Below are 12,262 nucleotides of genomic sequence, written 5' to 3'. Positions count from 1 at the left end.
GGCCGCCGGCGTGGCCCACCTCACAGGGCTGCTTTTAGGGACGCGGGACTCGGGCGGAGCAACGGGCGACTTTCAGTCCGGGCCTTCACCCGCTTCCCCGGGCGAGAGTTCCTCATCTTGGCCACGTCCTGCCCGCACGGGAATCCAAACACCCGGGACAGCGGTCCCTGCAGGGAAACCCCAGGAAGCTGCGCGCGCCCAGAGCGGACTCCGAGGGGACCGCGTTCCCCACCCCCGCGGCCCCCGCGGCCCCCGCGCCCGAGGGGGCGGGGGCGGAGCGGAGGCGGCGAGCGCGGGGCGGGCTCGGGGCGGCCGGGAACCGCGGAGCCGCCCCAGAGGAGGGACTGGGAGCCGTGCCCGGGAGTCGAGGGCGACCGGCGGACCAGGCTGGGCCCCGCGCGCGCCAGGAGGAGCTCCCGCCGCCGTCGCCGCCTCCGCCGCTGCCGCCGGGCGCTCAGCCTGTCCCCGCCCTGGGAGCCGGAGCCTCCCAACTAACTCCGCCCGCCGCCCGCAGGCTCCCGCTTCCGTCCCGGACTGTGCCCGCGGCCGCGCAGGTTGGTGTCGCCGCTGCCGCCGGCGAGCGGGCAGGGCGAGGGTGAGGGTGGGAGCGCGGAAGGGGGCTCGCGAAGTTGGGCAGAGGCTGGGCCGGGACGGGGAGCCCGCCGCCTCGGCTCCCTCGGCTTCCCGGCGCCCGAGGCGGTTGCTGGTTTCCTCCCGGGCTGCTGGGGTCGCGCGGAGTCCAGCGCCACGGCCGAGGAGGGTCTCGGGGACCTAGCCGTCCTCGCACCCCCGGACCTCTCACTGACGACCCCTGAGAACCACCAGGGCCTTGGCCACGAGTGAGGGCTCTCCTCCCGTCCTGTCCTCCTCACCTTCGCACTTCTCCTTGCGCCCTCACCCTGTGGGTAAAATTGTTCATTCGCCCTTTCTGCCCCCAACTTGGGGAACTCTCCGTACCGGGGAGGAAGGCTCCCGGGTCCCCCGGCCGTTCCCTGAGACTAGTTTCGGGTGGAAGCTGGGGCCGCCGCGAGGCGAGAGAGGGGCTGGCGCGGAGCAGCGAGCGACCCGAGGCGCTGGGTGCCGGGCAGCGGTGGAAATTCCCTCTCCTCGTCTCTGGCGTCCTTGCCCGGCTCTGCTCTGCTTCCTGCCGTTCTGCCCGCTGGAGAGCAGAGCACGCCGGCGAAGGGTGAGCGCAGAGGCGGGGGGAACGTTTCCACCACTCGGATACTTGGAAAATAGGGATTTAAGCCTGATTTCAGTCACCTCCTCATCGGTGCGGCCTTGGGACCAGACCCTTTGGACACCTTATGTTCTCGTCTGCAAAATGCCTGTCTGCTTTGCCCACCTCTGAGTGTCGTTGTGACGATCCAGTGGGATGACTTAGGTGTTACTTGATTTTGAGCCACGGTCTTAAGTCTCATGAAGGTGCCTGACGGCAGATCTTGTGTTCTAATCAGAAGATCTGAGTTCAGGTCCTTCACCTGAGATGTAATTATGTCTCTCTAAGTGACTTGGCCAATAACTTTGTTAGGATAAAAGACTCGTGCTTCTGAATCTGATAATTTGTGTTCAGAACTGAAATCGTCTCTTCCCCACACAACCCGATGTGCAAAGCGATGGACCTTACATATTCTTGTGGTCTTAGAATTTCAAATAGCAGAAGATCGTTATTGGCACAAGTCTTTGGAAATAAGAACTGTGCTTGCTTCAGATGTTTGCCAATCTTTACATGGTCTTTTCCATCATAAGCGCAAATTTAAATTTGCTTCTAATTTTAACAGTTTAAGAAGTAGACTTTTATTTTAGTAAAGTAAGTTCAGCCATTCAGCTCAAACTATATGTGCCCTATCTTGTAAAATTTCAGTTTAAAGTCACAGGCACAAGACGCAGTGTTAGCACCACTTTGATTACTTTATGAAGGAAGCAACTAAATGGCCTAAGAAAGTCAACTTTAGACTTGTAGTTAAATAGCTGAGGTCTGTCATTCATGAATTCTTGATTTAATAGGCATTTCATGAGTTCCTGTATTGTGCAATGTATTGTGCTACGTGCTTTTTAAAGGTAGGTATAGAATATATTCCTTGCCCTGCAGGGACCTTCAGTCTAACTCAGGGACTAATATTTTTATTTTATATTTTTGTATAAACATGACATGTATTCTAGTAACTACATATGGCAAGTAAAGTGTCAAGAATACATTACTGAAGACCCTTTAAGATCATTATTTGGTGAATAAACTTAATAGATTGGGTCAAATAATAACTTTAAAACCAATGTTTTCTAAAATAAAATTTCAAGTGCTTTTATTCCACCAAATGGGAGGCATGCTTGGAAATAAAATAACTTATGTATTTTTAGAATGAAAGCTCAGAAAAGTGCCCATATATGTATGATGTGGTAATCAAATGTTAAAAGCTGTAGAAATTTCAACTCTAACTTCAGTCAATGAGTCAATTTATGGTGTTCTTATACAATTGTTTAATCAACTTATTGAGAAAGGAAATTATATTATATTGCCTAAAAAAATACAGAGATTGAGTGTAATATTTTTAATACTGATGAAATTTGAACACTTAATGGCTTGGTGAGCCCTGGATTGATTCTGCAAATGTAGCTAAAATATTATAAGATTCTTGGTGAGATAATTTTTCTAAACCATTAAAAAAAATTATAGCTTGGTGTGAAGAATGGGCAGGAATCTCACTTGGAAAAGATTGACCAGACTAGGCTGTATTTGGTGTTACTTGGTGGCATTTCTGATTCTTTTCCTACTCCTAGGAAGAATTCATCTGTCTGCTGGAAATGTGTAGAATTTCTTTGGCTTTAACATACCAGTACTCAGCTTTTGAGAGCTTTGATTCAACTCACACCCCGCCCTGTGAGGCAAGGCAGGTTGAGAGGGGCAGCATGAGGGATAAAGGTGTTGGAGCTAACTTTATACTTAGCCTTATTGCTCAGTGTCTTTGTTTTCCTATTTGAAATGAGATTAAAGATCGTGTCACTGCCCTGGAACTGTGTAGTTTGGTATCATAGGCATGAATATCAAGCCAGAAAGCTTCTTGTGTGTGTAAGAACTTTCTTTTCTCCTATAACTCTTTCAGCCAGTAAAACCTAGTTGTGAAAACCACATACAAGTAGTTGAAAAGAAGCACTCTGAATAAAGTTAGTGGTGGTGTTGGGTTGTCTCAAGTCTCCTGAGAGAAGTTTCCATCATCTTTATCTCCTACAATTCACTGCACAGATGGAGAGACTAAGACCTTCATCCTATCCAAGGTTGGTCAGCTAGTGACAGGAGTTGAACTATTATTTCAGTTGCCTGATAAATAGCTCTGTAGTTTCTCTTTACCCTGCATGTTCTCTTACCATCCAGGGCACATTAAAAATCTCACATTTATAAATTGTGTTTGGTTAAGAATTTTGGCTTTGGGTTCTGATGGGCCTGGGTTTGAGTCCTGCCAGGCATTTACTAGTTACGTAACCCTGGGTAAGTTACTTAACCTCCCAAGTCCTCAGTTTCTTCATCTCCAAAATGGGAATAAAGGGAGTACTTAACTCAAAGGACTGTTGCAGGGATTAAATGAGCTAATCAGTGTAAAGTCCTTAGTGCGTTGCCTGTTACTTAGTACATACCTATTACTCAAGTAGTTATTTCAGTTTTCCTGAAGGTAGGGGGTTGACATTTCAAAGGTCCAAATTTTAAAAATATGTAAGTGCATAAAAACATAAATACACCCCCCCAAATATTCTGAATTAACCATTCCTCAGATAACTTTGTTTCATTTATCTTTTTGAGCCCCTACTGTGTGTTGGGCCTTTTCCCTAGGCGGTGGCAAACAATGGGGCATGAGACACTCATAATCACTCTCTTATAACCTGAAAGTCTGGGGAAAGATGCAGACTTGTAAACAGAAAAGTACAGTCTTATGTGATTTGTGCCATGATAGGAGTAATGCGGAGAATCACAGAAGATGGACAGGATGGGATGGTGGGGGCCTGGATGAGTGGGTGTCATACAACGTATCACCTCCTCCTAGTTGGAGTTGATGGTGGTCAGGGAAAACTTCCCATGAATACATTAAGCCCTGAAGAATGAGTGATAGCAACTGATGAATTTGGAGGACTGAAGAGTGTTCCAGACCAAAGGGAATGGAGCATGATACTTTAGAATGAAAGTCAGGTAGATAATGTAAAAGAATAAATAAATCAGAGCAGGAGAGAGAGGTGTGGCAACTGGAGAACCCAGGCTTTGTCTAATGGGAAGAGTAGATATACTCAGCTCCAGCCAAGTGTTGTCAGGTTGGGATGAAAGCCAAGTGTTGCCAGATGCCCTGATCTTTAAAGAGGAGCTTATGGTTCATATTTCATAATGTGTGCTCTCCCCAAATGTGAAATGGCCCCAATATTTTTTAAACTATTGTGTGGGCCAAACCAGACACATATGTAGTTGGAATTCAACCCAGGGCTACCACTTTAAGACCTTTGTATTTTTAGGAAGTGAAAGTTTAGTGTGACTAAAGGAATGTGTCTTAGAAGAAGAGGCAAGAGAAGTGCCCACAGATAGGGGCAGAGCCATATCATTCAGGCCTCTATGGAACTTGTGAAAGAGGGTTTGCTTAATCCTAACAGCAGTGGATGACATCAAAGACTGAGACAAGAGTGGCATGGTTAGATTTGTGTCCAGGGTACATTCTGGCTACTGTATGGAAAATGCCTGGGAAGAGGCTGTAGTGTTGGAAGCTACTGCAATGTCCTAGCAAGAAATAAATATGTCTAGAAGCAGAGGAAAAAGCAGGATCGGGAGAGATGGGTAGATTTCAGAGATACGTGTGACACTTCCACTGTTGAGAGATAATTCTCCATTTGTCACTCAGGTTTCTGCACATCTTGTGGGAGAGGCACTGCTTTCGTTCCAGACTGTCTCTTCAAGGACTTTCGTATAGCAGATAGCTATGGAAAATAGAGCTAGTCTTTCTCTATGGGGCAAAGGTCAGATAAGTCTACCATCCATTGTAAAAGATTTGGGTACTCTAAGCTCAGGGTTCCCTTCTGTAATGCAAATCATTGAGTGTATAGGGATTGCCTGTCCTCTCAGCATCACATTGTGGAAATTGGGCTTCGAGAACTGGCACAACTATGCTAATACTTCTGCTATGGCTATTTCTGTGAGTAAAGTAATCCTTTGTCTCTGACCTAGGAATCTCTTTCCTTCAGCTAGCATCTATGAAACCGTGGCCTGCTTATTTGTTAGCCTGCAAGTAGGGCAAATTATTTGTAATTCTTTTAAGTTACTAGCCACAGTGTCAAATTTGTTTCAATTAATTAAAATAAAAAATGTTAATTCCTTAGTCACACTAGGCTCCTTTCAAATGCTTAATTGCCATGTGTGGCTAGTGGCTACGGTGGTGGGTAGTGGACAGAGCAGGGTAGAACATTTCCATGATGGTAAAAGTTCTGTTGGATTTTTTGCTAGTTTAAAGCTTCAGGTTTTTTGTTTTCTTAGATGAGTAGAGGCAAAAATTGTTGATTATGATGGCATAAAAATGATGCTTGTTTTTGTGTTCAATTCAGAGGAGTTCCTTTATACAAAAGAAATACTTCAGTTTGGATAATTAGCACGGTATTTAGTTCAGGCCTGCTGGGAAAAATTTACAATGTCAGTTTGGAGACTGGGCGGACTGGGGCCTTGTGGCAACAGTTCTCCATCTATATGGCAATCCTCGAAATCATGTGTGGCTGTGAGATAAGGATCTGTGCTCAGAGGAGCCTGAACTTCTGAGCACTGTCTTCAGCTTCATCTACTAGCCGTGCTTAACATGAAAGGACAAGAGCGGCACGTTCTCAGCAAGGTTCTGGAACGCGGCCAGTCCAACAGCACCCGGGCAGCGCCTGCTGCAGCCCAGCTGTGCTGCCTGAGCTCACAGAAAGGGTGGAGGACAGGAACGAGATTTCCACGTGGCTCTCTTGCAGGGGGTTTAAGAGGATGAACTCAAGGAAAGAGGGAACTGAACTCACCGCCCCCCACTGCCCGCCCCAGCCAAACCCACAAAAACATATTGGTGCTTTAAAGCCTAAGTTTAAATGACACAGCAGCGGTTGGGGGGAATGCCAAGAAACAATAGAAGCAGCAGATCCACTTCCCTCTGGTAAGGGGGAAGCTCATTTTGAGGAGGGCATAGACCACAATGGCTGGGAAGTGAAAGCACAACATTCTTTCTGTCATTCTGTCAGCCCAGCCAGCAGCTGCCGTGGTCACAAAGGACAGCTTTTTACCTGCATTGAGTGTGCAGTTGATTGCTAATAACGTAATTACAACATAAGCAAAACAAAGGACAGCGGCAGAAATGTTAAAGGTGTGGAGGCCCATTTGGAAGAATCATACTACCACCTGCTATTTCCATGGGTAACAATGCCTTTTCAAAAATTTCAGCAATTACGAATTTCATTGACCTATGCCAGAAGAAATTTGCTTTAAAATAGTAGTTATTTGTATGTGGTAAAATTTTACTTACTTGAAGACTAATTCAAATTTTTTAAAATCTGAGTTTTAGAATATTTTAAAGATTGAGTTTTTTTTTTAAGTGCTTGCTGCATAACCTAGAACCTGCTAAGCCTGTTACCTTTTAGAGCTCTTTTGAGGAAAACTTTTATAAAGAGACATGTCAGTTTTAAAGTAGAATGAGGATTGTTTGCATGTAATTGGAGGCTTCCATAGTGTTTAAAGAAAACTTGTGTGGGTATTCATTTACCCCTTGCTTACACTGCTAATTGCATCAACAAACCCTTATTTTCACAGGTACTCCTTATCAAGTTTCAGTAACTTCTGGAAGAGTCAAGGTCAGGTGCTAGTAGGGTTTGTACCAGTAGAGTCCCTTCCATATATGACTCAATTAGTGAAGTTTTACTCCAGCTAGTGTTTCAGTGCTACTGGGCTAAATGTCTTTTTTATTTAAATTGTGAATTAAAAACTCTTATTTCTGTAGAGGTGAAAAAGTTTGGTCATCCACCCTAAGTACCCCACCCCTGCCCTGCCATCTCCCTGAATATATATGGTAAAGTCACTTGTTCCGTGTACTTTCATTTTTCTCTTTTCTGTTTTGTTTGCCACAGTTCTTAACCTGTGCTTCAGGCTTGCATCTCCTGTGCCTCCATTCTCTTCATCTAAACAGCATGAAATTGGAAATGATCGTTGTCTGTTGTATTTCTGAAAATCAGAACTTCACCAGTTTCATGCTGTCCTTTTTCAGGCAGGGCGTGGTGAATCATCTTTGGAAAACTGGCTCCAGTAACACTGGAGTATGCAGTTGACACTGTTGGTGTGCCCTCAGACACAAACCCGGGAGACTTGCTGTTTGTTGTATGAGTCACCAATGGGTTCAAATGAAAGGAAATGATACCAGATTGCTTTTCTTGCACGTCTTATTTTGGAAGAAGCCTGAAATAAGGAAATAAAAATAAACTAATCAGCTCTCTCTTTCCCCCAGAGAATTTAGAATTATGTGGATTTTAGTGTTAGGTGATTAAGACAATAACAATGAGGGTCACAAATTAGGCCTTGTCCTTTAACCCGTGATTTCCTGTGGTGCTCAGAACTTTGTAGTGTGTACATTTCTCAAGTTGCACATGACTGATTTTAATCAGGAGCAAAGTGGATTCTTTCTATTATATGCCATTTCCTCCATGGCCCTTGCCTCACTTAGCTATTCCTGTATGCCTAATCGACCACAGTGAAATGTCTTTAAAACATTTTCTAGGGTACTAAGGACTTTGGGGAGAATTTTTATAAAGGAAAATGCCTTGAATGGTTCCTTCGTATAGGTAAATGTTTCCAGAGAGACTGATGAGTCAAGGAATTGTTAATAGAATATGTAAATGTAACCTTTCACCTAGTTACTTTCATTACCTAAGTCATAACTATTTAGTTTTAGCAAATTGTTTGAACTGGTTCTAGTTCCTCAATGAAGCAGACTCTCTTGATCCCAGTCTGCAGATTCCAGTCTGCAGTCTGTTTCAAAGTTTGCATTGCCCTAGGCTTCCCCTCTCTCCTGTTTTGACAGCAGCTTGTCATCAGATTTTCACTAATATCTTTGTCTTCAGCATTACTTCAGTATTTGTGTAGTTTCTATATCTGTGTATTTGATATTGACTTCCAGCTCTTTGGTTCCTAATAGGCGCTTTCTTTCGCTTATTCAACAAATATTTTTCAGGGTCAACCTTGTACCAAGCACTATTCTTGACCCTAGAGAGATTCGAGAGTGAGCAAAACATTCATGGTCTGTGCCATCATGGAGCAAAGAGTCCAAGATGAAGACAATTATTAATTAAGAAAAAACCCAGCAACTAATGGTTACACAGTTACAAACAGAGATAACTGCTCTGAATAGAGCAATATGGTTTTGTGGGCTTGTATAACAGAAACCCAAGGAAATGACAGTTGATTGATATCTGAAGTGTGAGTAGGAGAATTTGAGAGAGGGTGGGAAGAAGAGCATTCTGGACAGCAGAGGGAAGTTTGTGCAAAGGCCCTGAAACAGAAGGAACAGGGTGAAATCAAGGAACTAAGGAGAATTAATGGGAGAGTGATGTGAGATGAGGCTGGACACCTAGGCTGGGGTCAGTCAAGAGTTTGCTCTTTATCCTAAGGACCATTGAGGTGGTTTTAAGTAGATACTGGTGACCCCATGAGATTTCTGTTTTGGTAAGATCGTCTGTTGGAGAATGAATTAAAGGGGTACGCAGGGTGGCAGTGGGGAGATGTTGAGTGGCTGCTGCATTAATCCAAGTAGAAATGATAGGATGTACTAAGCCTATTGTATATACTGGGGAGTGGCAGTGAAAATCAATTAAAAAGAGTTTTAGGGGATAACATCACTTGTACTTGGAAATAAGAATGGCCTTTTTTTTTTTTATTCATTCCACAAACATTTAGTGAGTTTTTAACTCTGTGCCAGGCTCTGGGAATACAACTATGACCAAGATGTTCAACATCCCTGTACTCTTGGAGTTTACATATTAATGGCAGTGACAGCTAATCAGTAAGTAGAAGAATAAAAATAATTTCAGATATCAGTAAGTTCTGTAAAGAAAAATGAAGCTGTGCGTAGGAATGGAGACTGACAGAGGAGAGTCCTCTTATATAGGGTGCCAAGAAAGGCCTTTTTGAAGAGGTGACATTTGAGCAAAGACCCAAATGAAGTGAGAGAGCTAACCACGCAGATCCTCCACCAAGCGGAGGGAACGATCAGTACAAGATCTTGAGGCTGGAATAAGCACCTCCCAGCCTCAGAGAATACCAAGGAGGCCAGTATGTCTAAAATATGCGAGGAGGGGAGAAAGAGGTGTCAAGGATGCTTTGCCCATACCAGAAACTTATAGCATCTGAATAGATTCATTGTATTCTCTTTAGTCAAAACCAGTTTTTCAAAGCCACGTGCAGCACCGACCACAATCCCAGGTTCCTCAGCCTCCTGCCTGTTTTTAACACTGCTGCTGAAACGGCTGCCTCCTTCACACCCTGCTGAAAACCCAAAAGTGGTATCTGTGTGTCCATCATGTCGATGACAACCCTTCCATCAGCTCAGTGGAAGGGCCCCTCTCTTATTTTAACCCTGCTTCCTGTTACAACCCCTCTTTGGACTCCTCTAGTTAGTCAGTGGAAAGCCTTCCTCCAGTATTTGTTTAGACCTTGCACGTTATTTATTGTTTTTGTTCCTTGGTGTTACATTTATTTACCACGGTGCATGTCTCTTTCCTTTCTGTTAGTCTATTTGCATCTCTTCCTCCCAGGCCAGGTTCACAAGTGACATGTTACCTTTTCTACCAGTTTCTTCTGATTTCATCCATCTCACCAGGATCACTGAACCCCTCAGTCTACTCAGTCTGTGTCGTGCTATTTTTTTCCTTCCTTCCTTGGGTCACTTGAAGAGGCGTTAAGTTCAAGGGCCACCATTATTCCAAATAAAAATATTTATGATTATATTCTTTCTTCCTAGAAAAATTTTGGTTCTAATACCAGCTTTGCTATGTGTATATGTGACATTGACGAAAACATTCCGTTGGGTGAGGTTCAATGTCCTTGTTGGCAGGACGAAGGTAGTCAGCCTCCCTATTTCATTCCCAGTGTGCTTGTAAGGAGTAAGTGAAATAAAACATGGACAATGTGTTTTAAACAAATGCAAGACATTATTTTTCATATTTTAGATGGGCCCATTTCATATTCTCATCTGAACTACAAGGTTTTCACCCCCAGTGCCCACCAGCAGGGGCACACATGTGTGCTGCAGGAATTCTGTGAGGCCTCTAGAGCTTCCAGCCACGCTCTGCAGGCTTGGGACGGCTCCATCCACGGCGTGTGTATTAGTCTCCTAGGGCTGCTGTGACAAAATGCCTCAAACTGGGTGGCTTAAACAACAGAAAGTTATTGTCTCATGGTTCTGGAGGCCCTGAGATCAATGTGTTGACAGTTCGTTCCCTCTGAGGGAGAGTCTGTTCTCTTCCTCTCTCCTAGCTTCTGGTAGCTCAAGGCATTCTTTGGCATGCAGATGGAATTCTCTGTGTCTTCACATTGCTTTTCTTCACGCGACTGTGTCCACGTTTCCTGTTTTTATAAGGTTGCAGTCTTTGGATTATAGCCCACCCTCTTGACCTAATCTTACACTGATCATTTACAAAGACCCTGTTTCACAGGTATTAGAAATTAAGACCTCAGCATCTTTTTGGGGGACACAGTTCAAGTCAACATGATTCAGTATACATTCAAGAAAGAGAAATCACAGACTTTGTGAATTAGCTCTGTGTTACTTGAATAATTCATAGAGGAGGAGAATTGGGTATGTAAGAGCTAGTTTCCTGTATGATATAGGGCAAAATAAGGGAAATACTTGGTAAAAATTATATGTGAAATTCTGAACATTCATAAATACTTATTTTAGTGTTCTGCAAGTCCTGTGAATGACAAATTGGTTATAAGTTACAGCACAGAGGGCCACCCAAGAGAAAGAACAAAAGAACCCAATAACTTTTCTTCCAAATTTTAGTAATACATTCAGTTACGGTATGGCTATGAATGGGAGAATGTGCAATCCTTGTGCTTATTTGTATTATCTTTATGTGAACTTTTTGTGTGTGAAAATTTTTGTTGCTTCAGTTGATTTTTTTGGCCCAGCGTGCTTCTCTGACTCTCTGAAAGGCCACATGTGGTCCTATGACAGACTGACCCCTTTCTGTTGTTTTTATCTTATTAGATACCAGAGCCTTGTTAAAAACTCATTCCTCTCAAACTTAAAATCTCTTCGATACATTATTTTTTAATCAATTTTTTTGTTTGGTTTTGTTATTTTTTAATAATGCAGGAAAGTCTGTTACATTTTTACCTGTTGATGTTGGAGAATACCTAAGTGCACCTCTAGTAGCGTTTTTTCAGATTTGACAATATGATATTACATTTTATTTGGTGAGCATGTGTTAATCTTCATAGGGTCTCTTATTCTGGCATTTAGGACGGCTTTTGCTTTAGGGACGTTGAGGAAGGTACCTGAAGCTGGTGGGTGGTATTTCCTGTGTACCTGGTTGACCAGTTTAAAAGTTTAATCATTTTTGACTTTCTAACAGTCTGGCATGTAAATCACATCTGAGAAGCTTATTGTAGAAAGTCATTCAGATTTAGTGAATAGACGTTGAATACCTGACCTTTACCTAGAAAAGTGGCTTTTTTTTTTTTTTTTGGTCAACCAGAAGAGCACAGCTCCCATATTCAAAATACCTACATGATAGAGAAGTTTTTTTTTAATTGTTGCCCTCCCACCAATTTGCTTCATCAATATTGCTGCATTGAGATTTTCACTAAAGGAAAAAACAGCCATAAATTGTTATTTCTGCTTATAGTTTTTTTGTGAAAAAAATTTTAAAGAAAAAGACAATGAATTCCAGGTTTCAGTGTTATTTTAGAAATAAACTTCCTCTTGGTGTCTTAACAAGTAGTTATTACCTGGAGGAAAAAATATTTTGATCTTAATCTTCCAAATCTAACAAAATACCTTCTTTCTGAAACTATTAAAGAGTTAAATGAAAAGGATAAAAATAATGGGCAGGTGATTAAATTTATTGTTACCTTTATCTCCATCTGCAAATTTTGATTCTTCCTTGTTCTTAAGCAAAGTTTTCTGACAAATATTTTCCCTCCAAAACATAAATATCAGAAGGTCAAAATGGTTACTGAAGTGGTAACATCAACCAAAAAATTTGTTGAAGAGAGAATGTGTTGGAT

General features: G+C 43.0%; 1 protein-coding gene across 12 annotated transcripts in view; it reads left to right on the top strand.

Moving 5' to 3' along the window:
• Window positions 1-324: 324 nt before the first annotated feature.
• PAM (peptidylglycine alpha-amidating monooxygenase) overlaps window positions 325-12,262 on the top strand; it is a 255,430-nt gene continuing 243,492 nt past the window's right edge. For 3 of the 12 annotated variants that reach the window (XM_072958329.1, XM_072958328.1, XM_072958327.1), the window contains exon 1: window positions 325-554. The gene's annotated coding sequence lies outside the window, so the exon portion shown is untranslated. The remainder of the gene's footprint in view (window positions 555-12,262) is intronic. The other 9 variants (XM_072958324.1, XM_072958325.1, XM_072958323.1 and 6 more) reach the window with 6 other exon arrangements.

This window comes from Vicugna pacos, chromosome 3, assembly GCF_048564905.1.
Source record: "Vicugna pacos chromosome 3, VicPac4, whole genome shotgun sequence".
Lineage (NCBI taxonomy): Eukaryota > Metazoa > Chordata > Mammalia > Artiodactyla > Camelidae > Vicugna > Vicugna pacos.
The sequence above is the reverse complement of the archived record's forward strand: the minus strand, read 5'-3'. Positions and strand labels throughout refer to the sequence as shown.